Source organism: Pristis pectinata, chromosome 4 (assembly GCF_009764475.1).
Source record: "Pristis pectinata isolate sPriPec2 chromosome 4, sPriPec2.1.pri, whole genome shotgun sequence".
In the NCBI taxonomy this organism is placed as follows: Eukaryota; Metazoa; Chordata; class Chondrichthyes; order Rhinopristiformes; family Pristidae; genus Pristis; species Pristis pectinata.
Genome location: NC_067408.1, coordinates 79,974,938 through 79,998,823, shown reverse-complemented (window position 1 = coordinate 79,998,823; position 23,886 = coordinate 79,974,938). Strand labels below are relative to the sequence as shown.

The window sequence follows — 23,886 nt, the reverse complement described above, 5'->3', positions numbered from 1 at the left end:
AATGATACATATGTTGGACCCATCTTTGAAGGAAGCTGGTGTTTTGGGGGAAAAAGACAAATAATTTACCATCTTGCTCCTCCAGATATGACTCTTCGGATTAGTTGAACCTGGTGTTGTATCTGTGTTCTCAACTGTTAAGACAATTATTAGAATTATATTGGAAATAAAATGCAGATGACAGTAAACATAATTGCTCTGAGAATTCTGCACCATCTATTGGAGGTTTTTAAAGAACAAATCCATGGTGTAGTATATTGGAATAAAGGAGAACCTAAATGCAACCACTTGGGGAAAATGACAGGAAATTCTCCAAGAAAGTCTGTCAATCCATCAGGAGCCATTTGAAAATCCCAGTCCCACCAGCGGAGGACAGATGATGTTTTGATACAAACATTGATAACACTAATGAGCCAATGTTAATGATGGGACTAGATCTGGGGGGGAAAAAATTCTGCTTCAGGATTGCTGCCAGTGTCACGTGATAGTGAAGGTAAGAATAGGAGGAGATGGCAGATGAATGCGTGGCTGAGGAGTTGGTGCAGGGGGCAAGGTTTTAGATTTTTGGATCATTGGGATCTCTTCTGGGGAAGGTGGGACCTGTACAGATTGAATGGGTTACACCTGAACTCGAGGGGGACCAATATCCTTGCAGGCAGGTTTGCTAGTGTGGTTCGGGAGGGTTTGAACTAGGGGGATTCAAGGGGGATGGGAACAGGAGGGATAGGTCAGTGGAAGAAGTGCATGGAGTAAAGCCAGATCTAACATATAGAGAGGCTTTGAGGAAGGAGAAGCAGAGGATAGGGTATAAAAGTAGTAAGGTGGATGGGATAAAGCGCATTTACTTAAATGCAAGAGGCATCAGGAATAAGGGTGATGAACTGAGAGCTTGGATAAATACATGGAACTCTGATATTGTGGCTCTTGCAGAGACTTGGCTGTCTGCAGAACAGGAATGGATACTGAATATTCCCGGATTTCAGTGTTTTAAAAGGGATGAGGGAAGGGGGAGAGAGAGAGAAGAAGATGAGGGGTGGCATTACTGGTCAGGGATACTATTACAGCTGCATAAAGGGTGGATAATGTAGCAAGATCCTCTCCAGAGTCAGTATGGGTGGAAGTTAGGAACAAGAAAGGAGCAGTTACTCTACTGGGAGTATTCTGTAGGGCCCCTGGTAGCAGCAAGGATACTGAGGAGCAAATCAGGAGGCAGATTTTGGAAAGGTGCAAAAATAACAGGGTTGTTATCATGGGAGACTTCAACTTCCCAAATATTGATTGGCACCTACTTAGTGCCAAAGGTTTAGATGGGGCAGAGTTTAAGTGTGTCTAGGACAGATTCCTTTCACAGAATGTTGACAGGCTGACTAGAGGGAATGCCATATTAGATCTAGTATTGGGTAATGAACCAGGTCAGGTGACAGATCTCAATGGGTGAGCATTTGGGGGACAGTGACCACTGCTTTCTAACATTTAACATTGTGATGGACTGGGATAGGAGCAGAGAGGAGAGGAAGATATTTAATTGGGGAAGGGCAAATTATGAGGCTATAAGGCTAGAACTTGCTAGTGTGAATTGGGATGACATTTTCGAAGGGAAATGTACTATGGAGATGTGGTCATTGTTCAGGGATCTCTTGCAGGATGTTAGGGATAAATTTGTCCCGGTGAGGCAGAGAAAGAATGGCAGGGTGAAGGAACCATGGGTGACGAGAGGTGGAACATCTAGTTAGGAGGAAGAAGGCAGCATACGTAAGGTTTAGGTAGCAAGGATCAGATGGGTCTCTTCAGGAATACAGCGTAGCAAGGAAGGAAATTAAGGGGCTGAGGAGAGCAAGAAGGGGACATCAAAAGGCCTTGGTGGGTAGGGTTAAGGAAAACCCCAAGGCATTTTTCACTTATGTGAAGAGCAGAAGGATGACGGGAGTAAAGGTAGGACCGATTAGGGATAAATCTGGGAAGCTGTGCCTGGAAGCTGTGGAAGTGGGTGAGGTCCTCAATGAATACTTCAGTATTCACCAAGGAGAGGGGCCTTGATGACGCTGAGGACAGTGTTGTTAAAGTTCTAGAGCATCTTGATATCAAGAAAGAGGATGCATTGGAGCTGTTAGAAAATATCAGGACAGGTAAGTCCCCAGGGCCTGACGGAATATTCCCCAGGCTGCTCCGCGAGGAGAGGGAGGAGATTGCTGAGTCTTTGGCTAGGATCTTTGAGTCCCCGTTGTCTACAGGAATGGTAGCAGAGGATTGGAGGGTGGCAAATGTTGTCCCCCTTATTCAAAAAAGGTAGTAGGGATAGACCAGGGAATTATTGACCAGTGAGCCTTGCATCTGTAGTGGCCAAGCTGTTGGAAAGGATTCTTAGAGATAGAATCTATGGGCATTTAGAGAATCATGATCTGATCAGGGACAACCAGCATGGCTTTGTGAAGGGAAGATCATGTCTCAGAAGCCTGATAGTGTTCTTTGAGGAGGTGACCAGACAGATTGATGAGGGTAGTGCAGTAGATGTGGTCCACATGGATTTTAGTAAGGCGTTTGACAAGGTTCCACATGGTAGGCTTCTTCAGATGGTCAGAGGGCATGGGATCCAGGGAAGCTTGGCCGTGTGGATTCAGAATTGGCTTGCCTGTAGAAAGCAGAGGGTTGTGGTGGAGGGAGTGCATTCAGATTGGAGGGCTGTGACTAGTAGTGTCGCACAAGGATCGGTTCTGGGACCTCTGCTTTTTGTGATTTTTTATTAATGATTTGGATGAGGGGTTAGAAGGGTGGGTTGGCAAGTTTGCAGATGACACAAAGGTTGGTGGTGGTGTGGATAGTGTGGAGGATTGTCAAAGATTGCAGAGGGACCTTGATAGGATGCAGAGCTGGGCTGAGAAGTGGCAGATGGAGTTCAATCCGGAGAAGTATGAGGTTGTACACTTTGGAAGGACAAACTCCAAGGCAGAGTACAAAGTTAATGGCCGGATTCTTGGTAGTGTGGAGGAGCAGAGGGATCTGGGGGTCCATATCCACAGATCCCTGAAATTTGCCTCTCAGGTAGATAGGGTAGTTAAGAAAGCTTATGGGATATTAGCTTTCATAAATCGTGGGATCGAGTTTAAGAGCGGCGAGGTAATGATGCAGCTTTACAAAACTCTGGTTAGACCACATTTGGAGTACTGTGTCCAGTTCTGGTCGCCTCATTATAGGAAGGATGTGGAAGCATTGTAAAGGGTGCAGAGGAGATTCACCAGGATGCTGCCTGGTTCAGACAGTATGCATTATGAGGAGAGACTAAGGGAGCTAGGGCTTTACTCTTTGGAGAGGAGGATGAGAGGAGACATGATAGAGGTGTACAAAATATTAAGAGGAGTAGATAGAGTGGACAGCCAGCGCCTCTTTCCCAGGGCACCAATGCTCAAAACAAGAGGGCATGGCTTTAAAGTAATGGGCGGGAAGTTCAAGGGAAATATCAGAGGAAGGATTTTTACCCAGAGAGTGGTTGGGGCATGGAATGCGCTGCCTGGGGCGATGGTAGAGGCAGGTACATTGGTCAAATTCAAGAGATTGCTAGATAGGTATATGGAGGAATTTAAAATAGAGGGATATGTGGGAGGAAGGGGTTAAATAGTATTAGGTGAGGTTTAAAGGTTGGCACAACATTGTGGGCTGAAGGGCCTGTATTGTGCTGTACTTTTCTATGTTCTATGTATGTTCTAAATGGAGAATAGTTTTCTATCATGCATTGTTTTAAAAGTTTAGCAGTGCCCAAAGATATATGATTAGAATCGCATGGTTTGGAAACTGCCACACAACAGAAGGTCAAACAGCTGATTTCAGAAACAGTGTGGCCTCCAAAGAGGGTCCCAAAAGTGCATTTGGAATTTGTTTACCCATCTTGACTTGCCCATCAAAGCCAGAGTTTATATTACACTATGTATCTTCATAGAAATATGTCCCAGGACAGTGGATTTTATTGCATTTTGGTATGTATCATGAAGGGGCAGCCAGAAATACTGCCAGCAGTCTCCATGGCTTGATGTTTGCTGAAAAGTTGAAGTGAGAACCCATGAGTACACTGTCAAAAATTGCTTAATTGGGAAGTCTGTTTTCCAGCACTATTATGGCTTTTTGACTAAAATGCTGTGCAGTTTGTATTACTTTTCATTGTAATTGTTGACACTCATTATACTTGAGCCAATGCTCAGGAACCTCCTATGTTTATGGCTGGCTTTGTATATTGAGAACAATCATGTAGCTGTTTTGATTTCTAAAATAAACGTAGCTATGTTAAAATACCTCTTGAACACAATGTGTTTTGTACAATGTATTCTTCATCTAACTGACATGAAGACCATCTGATTGGCTTCACCATGAATTGTAAATACTACAGTGAAGTGACCTAGTATAGATTATTGAAATAGCTGTTTCTATTGACTGTAAAGAACATTAGAACTACATGAGAGCTGTTATAGAAATGTATTCTGTTGGTCTTCTTGTGTATGAAAGCAAGATGCAACAATTTGAAAGAACTAGGAGTTGGCATAGTTCATCAAGGTTTGTGGAGTAACTTGAGCCACGAAACCCAGGCTTGTTTGGCACATTGAAAGATCGAGCTGGTCTTAAGAAGATAAGAAATAGGTGCAGGAGTAGACCACTTGGCCCTGCTCCACCATTCATCAAGAGTGTGGCTGATCTTCTACCTGGGTGCTAATTTTTATCACTGCATCTTCAATATCCAGAAATCTGTCCATCTTGTTTTTTGAATGAATACCACAATGGAGCTTCCACTGCTGTTCAGCTTAGATGAATCAGCAGAAATTTTTTCTCATAGTTCTAAATGGCCTATCCCTTATTCTCAAACTATGTCCCCAGTCCTGGACTCCTCAGCCAGAGACAGCATCCTCCCTGCACATAGACAGTAAAGTCTTCTAAGAATATGGTGTGCTTTTGATAAGAGTCCCTTTCATTCTTAACATGGGAGAACACAGTCTTGGTGTATGTAATCTCTCCTTGTATGGCAGTCCTGCCAGACCTGGAATCAGTCTAGGGATCCTTCGTTGCACTTCTCTGTGCTTTCCAAAGAAACAAAATAACGTCCACAATCTGCAAGTGCTGTTTTGCCTAGGTCCGATATAATTGTAATAATACTTCATCACTGCTCTATTCAAGTTGTTTCATAATAAGGACTAACATATTTGCTCTCCTCATCAATTGCTGCACTTGCATGTTGGCCTTTGGTGATCTTAGTACAAGCACATTAGGGTCCTATATCTGGTTATTTTACGAATATGCTGCTTTTCTGTTACGTACACAAATGATTCCCTTCTTGGTTATCCACATTATATTCCATCTGCCATGTCCTTGACTATGCTTTGACCATACCCCCTTGAATTCTCCTCCCAAACTGCATACTCATCTCCTTTATTATCACCACCAAAATTTGGTCCCGAGTCAAAGCCTTGATGTCGATAGTGAAAAGCTGGGCCTCATTATATAGAGCTTCCCACTAGCCAACTTGCTAATGATCCGTTTATTTCCATTCATTGCTTTCTGTCCAATAACCAATTCCCAATCCATGTTAATAAAATAAAATTGTCCCCATTTCCATGTTTGACCTTGTTGATCAATCTCCTGTGGAGGATGTTATTCAATGTCTCCTGAAAATCCAAAAACACTGTATTCACTGGTTCCCCCTGATCATATTCTCCAAAGCCTCCTGCAGATTATTCAAATATGATTTTTCATTCATAAACCCATAAGGCTCTACTCAAACCTATCATTCTTTTCAAGGTGTTAGTTGTTACATCCTTCATTATGGATTCCAGCATTTTCCCTATCAATGATGTCAGACTAGCAAGTTACCTTTTCCCCATTTTCTCTGTTCCTCTTTTAAACAATGTGGGCTTCCAAATGCTATCCTCCTGTCCAGAGAACACTGCCAAGATCTGTAGAACTTTGGAAGGTGTTTGTTGAGAAACCTTGGAAAGTAAGATTTTTGAGGGAAGGGCACACACACTGGGGTAATTAGGTTAGATCATGGAAATGTGGGTAAATTTGATTATATACACAAATTATCCAGAAGTTCAGATTATGCACAAAACAAATTAATTTATTCCATTAGACCAATGACCCTAACCAGAGAAATCACTGCATCTTGCATGCTTGACTAATGAAAGTTTATTGGGTTCAGTCAAACTGTCTGGGCAAACTGCATGTGTTGGAGATGGAGATACCGTAATGTCTATGAAATGGTGACACATTTATCCGGTTATGAGCAGTATAAATGACCATTAAAATGTACATGGGGATATTCTGAACTATGAAGCTGCAGATTAGTGGGATGCAAGTTTATGCACACGTTTCCTGACACGTTGAGTTCCTCATTTATGTCGTATGAGAAAAGGAGCCATGCACTTCCCCCACAGGAAGGGATGAATAACCCTGACTGCCTTTTCAGTTGATTAAATTTGGGCCCAGGAGAAGCAGCAACAGAGACCATGGATCTGGTTTTCTGTTACTTCACCTGATTGAGTAGCAAGTGAACAATCTTTGTCACATTTGATGTGTTTTTCCTTAAGTTTAGTATAATATTTAATTACAGTACTCTAATTAGCCTTCATATTTTTATACAGTGTTTCTGCACTATTTGCTGACAACTGAATTGCACATTTGGGAATATGAGACGTGATTTTTAACTTTTTCGTATTTTTTTTAAGAACTTTAACTGGGTCAAAGCACGCTTAGCACTATCATATTTATTAGCATGTTTATTTAACCGTGGAGAAACTGTACAATCAGTCTCAAGATTTTATTTTGAATGAGCTTTTAACAGTGTATAGGACAACCACTGTGCATTGTAAGGTAAAAAGATCCTTATAAAGGAAACAAAATAACCTGATATATTGACACTTGAATTTTATTTAGAATGCTGTAAGTTAACAAGAAAAATGTGTTGATATTGATATTGGCTCTCCCCTGGCAGTGCATGCGACATGTGATGTGTGGCAGGCTCAATCTACTTCAACTCCATGGAAGTATCTAAACTTGTAGAGACCACCTCCCATCTGCATCAATCAATAATGATAAGTGGGGAGGGAATGTTGGGGGTGGGGGGGGGTAGGCAGCAGGCAGGAGTGTGATTTCGGGTGGCAAAAGACCACTCAGGAGATCCAAGGGAACAGTGTCTAAGTGTAGGATATCTCCATCAGGGCTAGGGACAGAGGGAGAGTGGGCATTGTGATTTGCAAAAGGGACAGGACCAATGAAGAGCACTCCTTTTGCTCCTGGTGCATGATAAGCTGGTTATAAACTTAACAAGGTCTCATTTGATCCTCCCTCTCATCAGGTTCTCATGACACCATATTGGCTTGTGTATGACCCAAATCAAAGGAGTTAAAATGGTTGAAAACCAACACAGGAGATGCAGCGTAAGTCCATTTTAATTCCCTGATAACAGTGTGCACATTGGGCTAATGCAGTTATAATCGAAGGTTCCAGCATTGAAGACGGCTAAGGTAACACCCCTGGAAGAGACATCAGTTACTGACCTGACCCATTCTCTTGATAGAACATAGAACAGTACAGCACAGAACAGGCCCTTTGGCCCACAATGTTGTCCCGACATAGCTAATCCCTCCTACCTACAGAATGCCTATATCCCTCTATTTTCCTCTCATTCATGTGCCCATCCAAGCCCCTCTTAAAAGCCCCCAAAGAATTTGTCTCCACCACCCTATCAGGCAACGCATTCCAGGCATCCACCACTCTCAGTAAAAAAAAATGTACCCCTCACTTCTGTTCTGAACCTACCCCCTCTCACCTTAAATGCATGCCCACTAGTATCGGATCACTCAATAATGGGAAAAAGATATTGCTCGTCCACCCTATCTGTGCTCCTCAGAATTTCATACACTTCCAACAGATCACCCCTCGGCCTCCGCCACTCCAGAGAAAAGAGCCCAAGTTTGTCCAACCTCTCCTGATAGCACATGCCCTCTGATCCAGGCAGCGTCCTGGGAAAACTCCTCTCCACCCTCTCTTAAAGCCTCAACATCCTTTCTGTAATGAGGTGACTGGAATTGCACGCAATACTCTAAATGCGGCCTAACCAGAGTTCTGTGATTTGTAATAAGTATTTTTGCTTCCACTTATTTGTACACAAGGTGTGGACATAGTTGGATAATAAATGTTGCTGTTGCCATCTCGAACTGAAGCACTCAAAAGTTAATCTTCTTGGTGGGTCTGTAATCATATTTGGGCTAGACCAGGGAAGAGTTGCAGGTTTATTTCTATAAGGACTGGGTAAACCAAATGGGTATTTAAAACAATCTGGTAGTTTCATTGTTACTGTCACTAAAACAAGCTTTTACTTTAAGATTAATTATATGAATTTAAATCCCCCAGCTGCTGAAGTGGGATTTGAATGAGTCTCTGGATCAATGGTCCAGATCCTTTGTAACTTAACTGCTGCAATGCCGTACTCCACACTGTTACAGTCATTAGAAGTAAGGGGGAAACAACCAAAGCTTTGGAAGAATGGACTCTAGCTCATAGAGTAGTTTTGAAAAAGATCTTGCTCATGTGGGTCCTTTACTATCAAACAGCACCTGGTGAGGAATGATTTACAGGAGTAATGTTTTGGGTTCCATTTCTTGGGACTGATAATTGTTGCTGTTGATACTGGTTTATTATTATCACGTGTACAGAAATGCAGTGAAAAGCTTGTGTTTTGCGTGCCATACGGATAGATCATGCTCTACATAATTACATCAAGGCGGTGAAAAGAAAACAAAGCAGAATATAGTGTTGCGGTTACTGAGAGAGTGCACTGCACTGAGACAGCTAAAGTGCAAGGACTACGACGAAGTAGATTAGGAGATCAAGCGTTCATCTTTTAGCATCTGAGAAGTCCGTTCAAGAGCCTGATAACAATGGGACAGAAGCTGTCCTCAAGTCTGGTAGTATGTGCTCTTAAGCTTCTGTGTGAATGACTGGGATGGTTGGGGTCCTTGATTATGTTTGCTGTTTTCCCAAGGCAGCTGGAATTGTGATGGAAATAGTAGTATGAATGAACAGTGGAGCAAGCTTGGTAAAATGTGGAAGTCTTTTCCATTTTAAGCTATTTGGATTTGTGCTCTTGGGGTAAAATGTTCATAAAGGTACCCTTAACATTTGACTTTTCATTTCATTAAGAAATAATGCAAAATTGGAAGAATTAATGAAACTTCAAAGAACTGAAGAGCAAATGTGAAGTTAAAATGTTTGATGAAAATCAAAATTTCAAAACATCATAACATTACCAGAAGTGAGGGAAGCACTTCTGTAACACAGTACATGAAAGGAGCAGGAATAAGCATCCTCCTTGGGAGCAAGTACTACTACAATGTGCAACAAGGACTGATGACATCTTTACGTAACTACTTTAAGCGGTGGTTTCTTACATTAAGACTTAATGGTAAAGATGGGTTGATTCGAGCTACCGAATATTTTGGAGATTGGAGTAATGCTTTAAGTACTTGGTATTTTGATGTGTTCACTTGATGGTGGGAAATGTTCTGCTGTTTGCAATCTTTATTTGATGCAGCACTATTTTCAATAAAAGCTGATGTATGGAATTGAATGAGCGCTGGTAAACCACAGAGAATAGAGAGGATAGTGAACCGTGACGAATCAGCCAAGACAGCCACAGGGACTAAGCAAGAAGCCAAGTGTCTGCTTGTGTGTTCAGTTAGGTTACTCGTTACACGGATACAATCATTGAACTATTAGTTGCTTTTTTAAAAAGAATCCAGTATCAGTTTACTTTTAAGACTTTGTTTACAGTAGTTTTTTTTTAAATGGAGACAGATCTATAAATTTTTATTTTCAGCTTGTAATAGGAGCAGAAAATGCTGGAAGTATTCAGTGGTTCAAGCACAGTCCATGTCTTAGGTTTACCCCACTTCTCTGAGGTGATCCTTGTGGCCACACTCAGCTTTAAGTCTTGTTCCAGTCATGTAACCTGTTCAGGTTCATGCTCTTGGGTTAAAAAGCGTTCATAAAAAGATGCCCAAGATTAGTTTTGTGTGTTCTTTGTCAATTCTGGAAAAAAAATAAGGAAAAAATGTAAAGTTGGTAGCGTTAGTGCAAAATAGGTGGAGCTGGAGGCCTTGCTGCCAGGGCTGTCCTGCTAGGCCTCATCTGGTCGATCCTGAGGCAGTGCCCTTTGGCTAGCCTGATGGGCATGTTATTGCTGTTAAGAGCTTTTTGACACTTTTTAAAGCATCTCCAGTTACTATTTAAATACAGTTCAAACAGATTTAAATATTTCAAGAAATTAGTATACTGCAATGAAAAAATATTTAGAAATGTGTAACTGATCTGAATCAATGAAAACAATATTAACTAAAATAAAAAGTCCCTTGTCTTTTTATCTATGACATGAAGTGTGATATCAAGAGTCCAGGGGCAGTATGTTCTTGTTAGGGTGAAGGGTAAACCTGGCAGGTTTAGGGAACCCTGACTGATGAGAGATTGAGGCTCTGGTCAAGAAAAAGAATGAAGCGTACATTGGATTTAGGAGGTTGGGGACAAGTGAATCCCTTGAATATAAAAAGATTAAGAATACACAAAAGGAAAATCAGGAGGGCAAAGAGAGGGTATGAGATGGATCTGGCAGGCAAGGTTAATGAAAATCCCAACACGTTCTATTGATATATTAAGAGTAAAAGGGTGGCTAGAGAAAGAGTAGGTCCCCTTAGAGATCAGCAGGGCTGCCTATGTCTTGAGCCTCAGGCGATGGGTGGGATTTTTAATGAATATTTTGCCTCTGTATTTACTAAGGAGAAAATCATGGTTGCTCAAGAGATAAGGGAAACAAGTGGAGATGTTTTGGAGAACATTCATATTACACAGGAGGAGGTATTTGCAGCCTTACAGCACATTTAGGTGGATAAATCCCCAGGGCCTGACAGAGTGCATCCTGGACTTCGTGGGATGCTAGATAAGAAATCGCAGAGGCCCTTACGGAGATGTTTGCTTCATATTTAGCCATTAGTGAAGTTCCCGAAAACTGGAAGGTGGTTAATGTCACGCCGTTTTTAGGAAGGATCGCAAGGATAAGCCAGGGAACTACAGGCTGGTCAACCTGACATCCGTGGTGGAGAAGTTACTGGAGGGAATTCTGAGGGACGGGATCTACCAGCATTTGGATAGACAGAGTCTGACTGGGAGGAGTCAGCATGGCTTTGTGTGTGGGAAGTCATGTTTGATGAACCTTTTAGAAGAGGTTTTTTGAAGAGGTAACCAAAAGGGTAGCTAAGGGTAGGACAGTGGATGTTGTCTATTTGGACTTCAGCAAGGCCTTCGACAATGTGCTGCATGGTAGGCTGGTCTAGGTGGTTAGGTCCCATGGAATCCAGGGAGAGCTGGTTAGGTGGATTCAAAATTGGCTCGGAGGTAGGAAGCAGAGGGTGGTGGTTGAAGGTTGCTCCTCAAAACGGAGGCCGGTGAACAGCAGTGCGCTGCAGGGGTCTGTGTTGGGACCCTTATCATTCTTTGTTTATGTCAGCGATTTGGATGTGAATGCACAAGGCTTGATCGGTAAATTTGCGGATGACACGAAATTAGGAGATGATGTTGATAGTGAAGAAGGTTATCGTAGATTACAGGGAGATCTCGATCAGTTAGGGAAGTGGGCAGCGTAGTGGCTAATGTATTTTTATACAGATAAGTGTGAGGTCGTGCATTTTGGGAAGTCAAACCAGTGTAGGACTTATGCTATGAATGGTAGGGCACTAGGGAGTATAATGGAACAGAGGGACCAAGGAGTACAAGTGCATAGTTCATTGAAAGTGGTGTCACAGGTAGACAGGGTGGTGAAAAAGGCATTTAGCATGCTGGCTTTCATCAGTCAGAGCGTTGAGTATCGGAGTTGGGACATAATGTTGCAGTTATGTAAGTCGTTGGTGAGGCCACACATGGGGGACTGTGCACAGTTTTGATCACCCTGTTATTAGGAAAGATGTGGTTAACCTGGAAAGAGTGCAGAAAAGATTTACGAGGATGTTGCCAGGATAAGAGGGCCTGGGTTAAAGGGAGAGGTTGGTCAGGCTAGGTCTTTATTCCTTGGAGTGTAGGAGAATGAGGGACGACTTTATAGAAATGTTTAAAGTTATGAGAGGCGCAGATAAAGTGGACGGTAGCAGTCTTTTCCCCAGGGTAGGGGAGTCGAAAATTAGGAGCATAGATTTCGGGTGAGAGGGGAAAAATTTCAAAGGGACTTGAGGGTCAACTGTTCCACGCAGAGGGTGGTGAGTATATGGAACGAGCTGCCAGAGGAAGTGGTTGAGGCAGGTACAATTGTATCATTTAAGAAGCACTTGGACAGGTACATGCAGGGACAGGGCTTGAGGGATATGGGGCGATTGCAGGAAATTTGGACTAGCTGGGTGGGCACCGTGGTCGGCATGGACTCGTTGGGCCGAAGGGCCTGTGTTCCTGCCGTATTGCTCTATGACTCTGACTTACCAGGTTAGCAATGCATTCAAATGAAAGTGATTCTTGTCTCCTCCAGCATGTTCCATACTGTGCAACACACAGGTGCACACGTCAGGAATGTGCAGACATGCGTTATTGCTGTCTTTTGGTTCTCTTGAAAACCACTGGGGATTATGATCTTACCCAGCATTTCAAATCAATGACCCCTTCATTCAATAACCTGAAGCACTCACTCGATTTCTCTCTCCAAAGTTGCTGCCTGACCTACAAACTATTTCTGGCGTTCTTCTGTTTGTTTTTTGGATCTGCGACATCTACAGTATTTTGCTTTTGTACTATTTACTGCTTGATTTTATGCCTTCTGTTCAAATGTTGTGTGGCATTTTCTGCTCAGTTGCACAATAGATGGATTTGCCTAACCATTAAGGAGGAAACAACAACCTGGCAAAGGGACAACTGGAAAGGGGTATTCTAAATATCCATAAAGCATGGATATTCTAAATATCCATGCTTTATGAGCAAGCACTTCTCTAATTGGGTTAATAGCAATGGTGAGTGCTGAGCCAACGTGGAAGCAGATTTAAGATTCAGAAAGCACACCACATTGGTACCTTGCATAGCATGCAAGATGGGTTTGCATGAGTGAGAGCAGAGTTACAGATGGAGATGCATTGCTGACAGTGTTGCTGTGCCAGGAATCTGGTGTATACCCGGTCCTCCCTTGTTGCTGTGTACTCCCGCTCTGGGAACCTGGCACAAACCTAGCAATGAACTGCCCCACGCATCAGTGAGGAGATGCTACCAGTGAGGGCTGGTGTTGGGTGGGCTGGGATGAGTGGTGTGGAAGCTCGGTGCTGAGATGTGAGGCTTGGGGCATGTGACTATTGTGCTTTCTTTTGATTGTCTAAAATTGCTTAACAACTAATGTAAAATGCAAGAATGTAACAGGCAAATCATCATTAAACATTTGATATGTTGCACCTCAAATAATCCCTCCACCTGAGTAACTGGGAACAGAATATTCAGTGACCTTTTTATTCTGCCATTGGTTGATGGTTTACGCACCATTACTCAATATGTCCTGAAATTGACATTTAAGTCATGGTTATTTGAACTATGTCAAACCCTTTCTTGCAGTACATTTGTTTTGATGTGATAGCTTAAGAATAATTTAATTTTACAGGTCTACTATTTTGACTTTCCCTACTTACCTAGTCCTCTCTAATATCTAAGAGTGATATCTCTTGTAGAACTATATAACTGATCCCATTCTTAACCATCTTCTTTCGAAGTCCTTGTGATTTTGTCATCCATCAATCTGCATTGAATTAATTACAAATGTTATACAACATGCGTTATAATGAAGTTACAGTGAATTTACTCATTGTTCTTAACAGAAAAATGCATCATTGGATTCAAAGTTATCTGTTATCAATTGTGATGATCAGATGAATGATTGGAACAAATGACCATAATAGAGATGAAAATGATTAATTGGACAAAACATTTTATTCCCATCAATCATCAGAATTTTAAGCTGTTTCTGGTCCATGTTGTTAGTTGAATTTTCAGTTTTAAACAAGTTACTGTAATTGTGTTTTTGCTTGGAAAAATCACTGATTTTTTTTTAATGTTGTGCCATCTGATACAGCAGCCAACCACTGTGCTACCCCAAAAAAAATGATACTTGAAGTGTAAGCCTTAAACGCAATGTTGTACGGTATTTCGTTTATGGTGATGCAGCAAAAACTGAGCACGTTTGTCCAGAATGGCCTGTCATTGGATGTTTTGCTGATCACCACTCACATGAGGCTACAACTGATGGAAATAACGCTGGCTGTCCCAACAGATAAAATCACCAACTCTTTTACGTCAGATGCATCCAGGTGTTACTCCTGTGTCCTAGTACGAAATCATTAATGTCATTGATGACTATCTGGATAAATATTAGTCAGAGAGTCATACAGCACACATACTTGTCCATTTGGACCAGGGTGCCCATCGAAGCTTGTCCCATTTGGCTGCATTTGACCCATATCCCTCTAAACCTTTCCTATCCATGTACACGTATTATTCCCCCAAAATAACGCATTATTCCCCCAAAATAACGCATTATTCCAAGTGGCTAGAAAAGATGAGTGACTTTTTAAGGAAGGATTCAAGCCGTACCATTCAATTATGCTGGTAGGTGATACATTCATTTAGATACCTTGAGTGCGATGGGACCTGCCTCAATTTAGACATTTAAAATGAAGTATTTTCTAACCAGTCTCAAAAATGTTGGATTATATTCCATCCTTTTCTCATGTTTTGACCCTTTACTGTTTTTATGTGTATTTTTACAATGTGATTGTGCAAGGACGATATTTAGCAACACATTTCCTATTGTGGCATGAAGATGTTGATAGCAGAGAACAGATAAATTAGTTATTATTCTATTATCCAACATCTGCTTTTCAATACAGAGAGTGCATTTTAAAATTTACCTTGTTTGCATTCATTTGTTGCTAACCAAGCTGCATTATCTATCCTCTGCATTTGCAGCTTGAAATTTTGTTTTATTTCCTCAGATGCAATACCTATGGTCTGACAGAGAATTGGGCAAGGGACATCTCTCTGATGCAGTTACCTTAACATGCTGACAGTATTGCACATGTTACTGGACTTGTTAAAGGGAAACCATATTTTTAGTCGAAGCTCTCTCCCTGCGAATGACTGTGAAAAGAATTGCCATTTGTTCCAGTCCAAAATCATTCTTCTGGAAATTTGCAATATTGCATTTTTCCCATTTAAAGGTATTTTCATTCATGTGTCAGTGGAATTCTCCCTGTCTTGGTGTGGTTCTTGAGCTTATAAGATGTTTATCAATACTTTTCCCATCAGTTGCTAAAAGCATAACTAGTTGCAGCCAGAGGAATGCATGCAGTGGCTTCTCATTATTATCTCCTGGGGTCTAATGGATCTCACCTTTGTGCCCTCTTGTTTTCTTCTGCATCAATCAGCGACCAGCATCAACTGATACAGAACAAAAGGCTCCACGTGAGTGGGGGAGGACGTCCCATTCTACTCCAATGTCTTTCTTAGTTCTTCCACTATTTAAGTTGCCAGACTGTGCATCCAACAGTCAGTGTAAGTGAGCAGAGGTTTCCCTCAACAAAATATTGTTACGTCTGTTCAGTCGCTGTAATGAACTCAATTCCATTCCATACACACCAACTCCATTATTCTTCCTGCAAACTCCTGAGGTTGAACTGAACTGTGCACTATCAGATCATATAATTTCTGGTAAGATAACCCCACCATGAACGGGACTGTCCACTTCCACCTCTGTAATGCACTCCAGCTCAGCTCAGCTCATCTATGCTGAAGCTACCATCTCTGACTCTGTTACTTTTAATTTTGGCTATCCCAAGGCATTCTTCACTGCCTTTCTGATTTTGACCTTCTTTAAATCTGAGATCAAACAATATTCTGCTACCTCGAACCATAAAAGGTATTGTTTGCCATGAGCAGAGGTTTCATAGACCTGTGTTGGTCTAGTGATGTCTTGGTTTTAAAAATCCTTTCTCCTATTTTAAATCTCTAATCTGTCTCTGTGACCTTCAGTCCAGCAACCCTCTACCAGTTCTGCCCCCTTGTGTATCCCTCTATTTTAATCCTTCCACTTTTGATGATCCCACTTTCAGATGGCTAAACCCTAAATCTTAGTTATTCCCTTGCTAAGCCAGTTGGCCACTCTACCCCTCCTCAGAGGCACTTATCCATACCTACCCCTTTGACAAAGCTGTTTTTGATTTGTCCTCTTATTTCCCTACATCAATCATTGTCACATTTTATTTGCGAATGCACCTGTGAAGCATCTTTCTAATGTAGTTATACATGGAAATTTTATCTCCCAGCTAGTAAGCAGTTAACTTTCACACATTCCTAAATTCCCTGTCCATTTCACTGACCTTTGTTCATCTCTGGTTTTGTTTCCATATTCCAGTTCGTTCTGCGTTCAGTGTCATTAGCAAACTCTTCTGTGTGTATCAGTTCCCCATATGATAAAAGCACATACTTCAATGCAATTCAGACTTTATTAAAAACACATTTGTACATGTGCACAGTGCTCAGCATGGTAAAGACACTTGTTAAGTGTGAGGTTTGGCCATTTAACTCTGAACTGGCACCACTGTTGGAATATAGGTGATTTTTCTCTCATTGTAGCCTCATGGTCTCTTTTCAGCCATATGTGAAGGCATCAGAAAGGCTGTCAGAGCGCACTTGACGTGATGCTGTTGTGTGGGTGCAGCACCAAGTGAACACATTCCTGGTACACCGCAAGCCATGAGCTCTTTGTGGCCACTGATTTTCCGGAAGTAAAATCTAATGGTACTATTAAATCAGTGAAGTCCTTGAGCTGCTTTGCTATAGCTCAATCTTAGAAGTTGGAGGTTGTCATGCGCACTGTGATAGAAGTCTTCAGCTGACAGCAATGTTGATCTCTTCCCCCCAGAGTAGGACTGTTGCCAATAATCCGGAGGAGTGGTCAATGTTGTGAATGGGTAAAAGGGTGGAGGAGGCTGACAGCTACTCAATTGGTTTTAAGTTGAGGTTGGTGCAAGTTCTCCTCTTCCTCCTGGCTCTGCAAATGCATATTTTACATCTTTCCTGTTTGTAGCTTGCTTCAGTCCTGTTTAACAGCTTTTGTTAGACTGCAGGCAAACCGATTTCCAGAAAGCTGGCAGTACCACATTGTGCACTGAAAATCCAATATTAAAAAAAAACTACAAATATTAGAAAAGTGAAATAAGAAGAGAAAATGCGAGAAATACTCAGCAGATCAGACAGCATTGTTTGGACAGAAATAGTGTTTCAGGTCAATGGCACTTCATCAGAACTTCCATAATTTATGTTCTGATGAAGGTCATTGACTTGAAATGTTAACCATGTTCCCCCTCCACAGAACGCTGCCTGATCTGCTGAGTATTTACAGCACTTTGTGTTTTTATTCCATGTTGTGCATTTACTCACTGAGGAATTGTCAACATTTGAGCAAGGTCAAATTCATATGAAGATGAATATGCAATGCTTAAGTATTATTTTCTTGCGAATTTTGTCTCAATTCTAATTGCTTCGGATGCGTTGATGAATGTACACTCCAGTGAAATTTGTTTTGTGCAAGTCTGATCATTAAGATGGGAAATTGTGCTGTTGTTTAATAGAGCATTTTTATTTTGAATCCATTTATCAACCTCGTCTAGGTCAGGGAGGTTAACAGTTAGCAAGAGTGTAAAATTGTCTTTAAACTGTTGGTGATGAAACAAGCTAAATTGTGGTTGAACACTCCTGTTGTTTTGATAGTGCAATATTATTGCTCTATTTCTGTCATTCTGCCTCAGCAGCAACACTGTTAAAACAAGGCAAATGAATGTTGCAAAATAGTTGCCAGATTCTGGGTCTGAATCTTTCTTCCTGCGATACTGCAACTTGTCTCCAAAAATTTTCCTGTGTGAGTTGAATTGATTTTTAGGATTAATAGGAAATTGTTCAACCTACTCCAACCACACTCCAGTAACAAAGTCACCTGAACCTCAGGAGTTGAGCAGTCGGTAGTTTGCAGACAACGCTTACTTCTGCTCAGAGGCTGAACCCCAAGGCATCATTGACTCATTCACTGAAGCATGTGAGAGCCTGGGCCTTGAACTCAATACCTGTAAGAGGAAGGTCTTTGACCACTGCATAACACTTCTCTCTGACTATAAAGATTCACAACAAGACCTGAGGAAAATATACCACTTCCCATATTTTGACACCTCTCTCTGGGCAAGTGCAGACATCAATGATGAAATTCAGCATTGTTTTCAATGTGCCAACACAGACTTCGGTTGATTGAGGGATAAGGTATTTGAACATAGCACAAAACTCACGGTAAGTCGTGTTCTCCCATGTTTCTGAGATTGAGACTACCTTTAGCAGGCATCTGGAGACACTGGAAAAATACCAGCAACACCGTCTCTGCAAAATCCTCCAAATTCACTGGAAGGACAAGCAAACCAACATCAGTGTCCTCTCCCAGGCTGACATCTCCAGTGCTGAGGACCCAGGAGTAATTACCAGGTGGACAGAATAAAAGTTCAGAGGAAGTGCTCACTGTCACTTTGATCCCTACTGACTGTTGTGAATCTCTGGCTGTGTAGGTTGACTGAAAAATGTATTATTCAGCTGCATAACATCTATATAAAAAATTGAATTGAAAGTGTGTTGGAGTATTAATAAAGAATAATATCCAGTAGTCTGAAAATTCTACTAGTTCAGCATCAAAGTTCTGAATAAAGTAGAGAAGGAGCATTTGAGATGGTGTAGAGATTATTGAGTCCATGCATTGTGCCCATGCAGAAGCCCTGCATGAGGAATGGAGGAAGTGCACCACTTCACAACCTACCTGCACACCTGTCCCATCAGGCCCAATCCTTGGAAGAGTCTGCGGTTCCCACATTAGTCTCATCGGTCATCTCCGAACCCACCACGCCAGCGTGGAAGCGAATCACTGATCCCGAGGGACTGTCGAAGACGTCAAGATTCTGCTTGAGGCTACTCAAATTTGAGCCCATTTCATTTGTGGTATTTCAATATTTCCAGGCAGCAAAATTTATTATTTTGTCTCCTTCAATCTCAACTATAAAACCTGAGATGGAATGGTATTTCTTCGTGTTCTCTGACAGTAAGTGGAGTTAAAATAACATTTGATGCATTTAGCTGAGGAAACCAGAGTAAGCTTTTGGGTGAAGGACAATGCACGAGAAAAGGTTTAAGATCTTGAGATTTTCATCATAATTTGTTAAGAAAGATGTGAGTGATGAGTTCAGTGAAGATTTTTAAGGGGGAAGAGAAGTAACATCATTTAAATCTCTACGTGATTGGTGCTCAGAGACATTAAGGTTATCACGTCTTGGTTGAACAAAGTAAAAAAAAAATTTCTGTGACGACAAGAGTTGGATTCAGTCTCTTTCACAGTAGTCATGAATGTATGCTCTTTTAACGTTATATTTCATGACTGAACTCTTTATCCTCATTGGATCTCCTGTTGTCTTGAGTTCAGATTTTATGGGCATAGGCTCAGGATTTCGGCTTAAGGTTGTGATGAGGAGGAATTTCTTCTGAGGACTGTGAATCTTCTCACTGCTCTACTCCAGAGGGTTGTGTATGTTGAGTTATTAAGTCTTTTCGGGGGTGAGATCGATTTTTGGACTACAGGTAAATCAAAGGCTTTTGGGTATTGGGCTGAATGCAGAGTTGAAGCCAAAGATCAGATAAACCATGATGTTATCGAGTGGCAGAGCAGACTCGGGGCTGCTGGCTGCCTCCTTCTCCTAATTCTTGTACTTTTAACCTAATTATTGACGTATACCAACTGGTTTCTTTCTCAATCCCAGTGAGAGAGATGAATTAGATTTTTGACTTGTGGTTGATATTGTTCCACGTAGTAGAACACTACTGATGATAAATGGCTTGGAAAATGCTTTTGGAATATCAAATATACTAATGTTAAAAATGTTTGGCCTGATTTAAAGTGCAAAGCAGATCTGGTATTCCAAGAGTCGAGGCCAAATGAAGGAAATGCTGTACAGGGTAGCAAGTGGATTCTCATGAGGTCAGTACAAGGTAATGCGAGTTGGAATGGAAAACATGAAATAGCAGATTATAAAAGAGCATTAATACAGGGTATCCCTGGGATGTGGAAAACCTGACTTGCAGAAATCAGAATTTACGCAAACTCTCATGAATTTTTAAAGCATTTTTCAAGACATGAAAGTTAGTTACGTCTTCAGGAGTTATGGAACAGGGGTAGCAGCTAGTTAATTCGAAAGGCAACCAGTCTTCACAAACAACTGTTTACAGGTTTCCATGGTAATCAAACCAATACATTGCCTTTGAGAACACAACTGCTGGTTCAAGGCAGGAGGCCACTAAAGAGATTTGTTTTGGAGACTGATAAGGCAAATCCCTTTTACTGATGCTTGTAAAATACTTCTTCAAACAATGTCGCATCAGTTAATACATAAAGGCCACTCTAACTCGTCATTGGATGTGGGACGTTCTTATTCTGTACCATTGTAACTACACAGGGGAAGGCAATAAATAAATGTTTGTGTTCATTAACCCTAATTGAAATTATTCACTTCTGGTTTGGGGGCGGTGAGGGGCAGGAAGGGGGCGGTGCTTAATTGGTTTACGGACAGTTCTCAGGAACGAAACCCTGTCTATTTAAGTTGAAAATTTTTCCTTGTGAGATGGAATCTTGTACTGCAGTGAAATAGTTAATTGCTTATTAATATTTTCAACGATAGATTGTTCTGTGATGCAAATGAATTATAACATTAAGAATCAGAAGCAGGAGTAGGCCATTCAACCATTTGAGTCTGCTCCACGTTTTAATAAGATCAAGAACGATCCTTTGCCTTGGCACCACTTACCTACATCAACCCTGTATCCCATGATCCCCATGGTATCTAAAAATTAGATTTGACTTTTGATGGCTACGACGTACCAACGACAGGTTACAAGCTATTTTAAGAGCATCATTATTGCTGCACGTTATTTATTTATTATGAACCTATTTTGGGATCTTCCAACAATCCCACACAATCATATTAATGTTTCGGGATGAAATGTCAAATATACATATTTATACATTAGGCTTGAGTTTCTCTGTGTTGGCAAATCTTAGCTGAGAAAACACCAGGTCCTACTAAAATAGGTCAGTATCTACTGGATCGAACTATGCACACGTGCATCTAACTGTTTGCTCTGCCACTAGACTTACCACTGCCCTCTACTCTGGGAGTAGAGGTTTGCTGTGGAAAGGACCTTGATGCACATGGCTTGCAACCTGTAGCTTTAGGCCAGAGATGGTGGCTCCATTCATTTGAATGGCGTAACTGACCCGGTGGGGGCCAGAGGTAGGATGGCGGTGGAGGGATGGGTGCAGTGGGAGAAGGCAGGTGCTTTATTTTTATGTTTTGATTATTTATTAATGTTTCAATTTTGTATTATGCTTTGATTTTGCCAAACTGTACAGGATGTATATTTATATAGAGAGGCAATTCAAATTTAGCTTTCACTTTGCATCTTTAACTAGTCTATTACAAGATCCCAGCAGTTAAAAAATTTAATCAGAAAATTGCTACCTTTTGCCCTGGTGTGGAAAGAAATGCTAGGCAAAGTTGTTAAGAGAGAAAGCCCAAAGGAAAGGCATGAAATGAAAATAGAATGCAGTGCAGACCCTGCCAAAGTAAAATTAACTCAACTGAACCACTCTCAAGGTAAAAATGCCATGGGTTGTGAATCAAAGTGATGCATGTTTATTTCCCTCCAGTAGAGAGTTACAGCTCTTCTGCTACTTATTATGAATACCCATTTTCCAGTTGGGGATACTTACAGCTTCAACTTAAAATTGCTTGGCCTCGCTTTATTCAGAGAGCTGCTACCATAAAAATCAATGCATGATGCTGACTAACGTATGGGAGGAAATGCAACTTAAAAATGTGTCTGTCAGGGTTTCCGTGTTCCTTCAACGTGTCGAGACAATTTCTCTGCTTGCACGACAAGTTCTCATATCCCAGAAGGAAATGGATCCGAACTTGAAATGACAAGTTCTTGACTTTGTTGTTGGAGGCTTCTCTGACCAATCTATCGTTTAAAGTAGGAAGGGATTAGAAGCTGAAACGGCATGCTTTTCTGAAGCCACTGGACAATGCTCTCACCTATTATCCAGCATTCTCATTTGCTGACACACAGACACATACACAGGAAAGAAGGGGATTAACGTATCCTTCACAAGCTTGATATCAAGAAGAACTTCACACCCCAGAAATGATATTTGGAATGTAATTGGTAGTGTTCTATAAACACAAAAGAAACCAGCTTACACATAAAAGGCTCCTAACAAAGGAAGCAGCAGGATGAAAAGTCGGTTAATCTATTTTGATTGTGCTGAGGGACGAACATTGATTCTTGATAGGTACATCTCTGTTTGTCACCAGCTGTACTTTACCTCAGCCTCCATCCAAGTTTGTTTGCTTCAGTATTTGCATTTCTGTATTTCTTTACTATTATGTAACTCCCTGAGCAGTATTAAATATATATATTTTTGAAGTTTTCTTTTGCATCAGTTTCTCATTATCCTTGGCCATTATGTTCTTATGTTTTTAATCTCTTGTAATATATTTTTGATCTTGATTTGTCTATCCTGCACTTTCATACTTCAATGATTTGAGATTGGGAACAAGTAATTGAACATGAAAATTTATAGACGATTCCAAATTGTGGACTAACAATGAGGAAGAATCCAATCTTATATGAGAAAACCTTCAAACATTTTGCAAATTGGGCAATTAAGTGACAAACAAACATTCATGTGGGCAAGTAGAACGTTATTTACTTTGGCACGAAAGCAGAAATTGTACCCACTCCTTATAAATCGGGGAAAAAAAACTAGGTGGGGGGAGTGTATAAGGTTGCAAAGATAAAGGTAGACAAACTAAAGGCAGTGTTTTGGGTCACACAACTGAATTTAATAACATAGTAATGGAACTTATTCTCAGGAGTATAGAACTCAAGTAGAAAATTCATAATTGTACTTGCATGGAACTCTGCTAAACCCACAATTGGAGTACTGTACACTGTTACAGTTCCCATTGTATAGAAGGATGTAGGAGTATTTTGGATTACTAGGATGATGTCTTAGTATTACAAGGATGGTATCTGAACTGAAAGAATCCAATCATTGGGGAAAAATGATTGTGGATATTTCTCCTTGGAACGGAGAATTGGGAAGAGCCTGTTAGAGATTATGAAGATAATCACTGGGTTGGACGAGTGTGTGGTGAGTGTCATCTACGTATCAGAGAATCACGAACTATGCACTTCAGCTACAAGGTGATTACACAGGAAACAGTTAAGGAAAATATGATGTTTTCAGAAGGAAATTAGATGAGAGAAAGTGGATTAGACAGAGAAACTAAAAGGCGGAGGTGAGATGGATCACATAGGAGACTCGTGGAGTATGAACGATGTGGGGAAGAACACAGCAGTGGTTGGTTGGCCTGAATGGTTCACTTCCTTGCTGTGTATTCTATGCAACCTCACAGCTCACGCTGCTGACCTTGATGGAAGTTTCCAGCAAAGGTCGAGTCAGCTCTGAGACAGGACATTCTCTTTTGATGCCTGCTGCTCTAAATGTCAGTTTAATGCCATCCCTGATGCTTGGAAGCTGCAATATCACCACCCAAACTACAATTACATTAGCATTTCCTTCCCTTTGAGAATTTATTTTTAATTAAATATAATGCAGAGTGCTTAATAAAGGTTGGAATATACACGTGTAATTCAAGGAGAAGATGAAATCTAGATTTGTCAAGGATACGTTATGTCTAACAA

General features: G+C 41.1%; 1 protein-coding gene across 5 annotated transcripts in view; it reads left to right on the top strand.

Moving 5' to 3' along the window:
* il1rapl1b (interleukin 1 receptor accessory protein-like 1b) overlaps positions 1-23,886 on the top strand; it is a 1,038,953-nt gene that overhangs the window by 5,955 nt on the left and 1,009,112 nt on the right. Inside the window, exon 2 of one of the 5 annotated variants that reach the window (XM_052015173.1) lies at positions 7,331-7,412. The exons of the other annotated variants lie outside the window; for them this stretch is intronic. The gene's annotated coding sequence lies outside the window, so the exon portion shown is untranslated. The remainder of the gene's footprint in view (positions 1-7,330; positions 7,413-23,886) is intronic. 5 annotated transcript variants of the gene reach the window in all.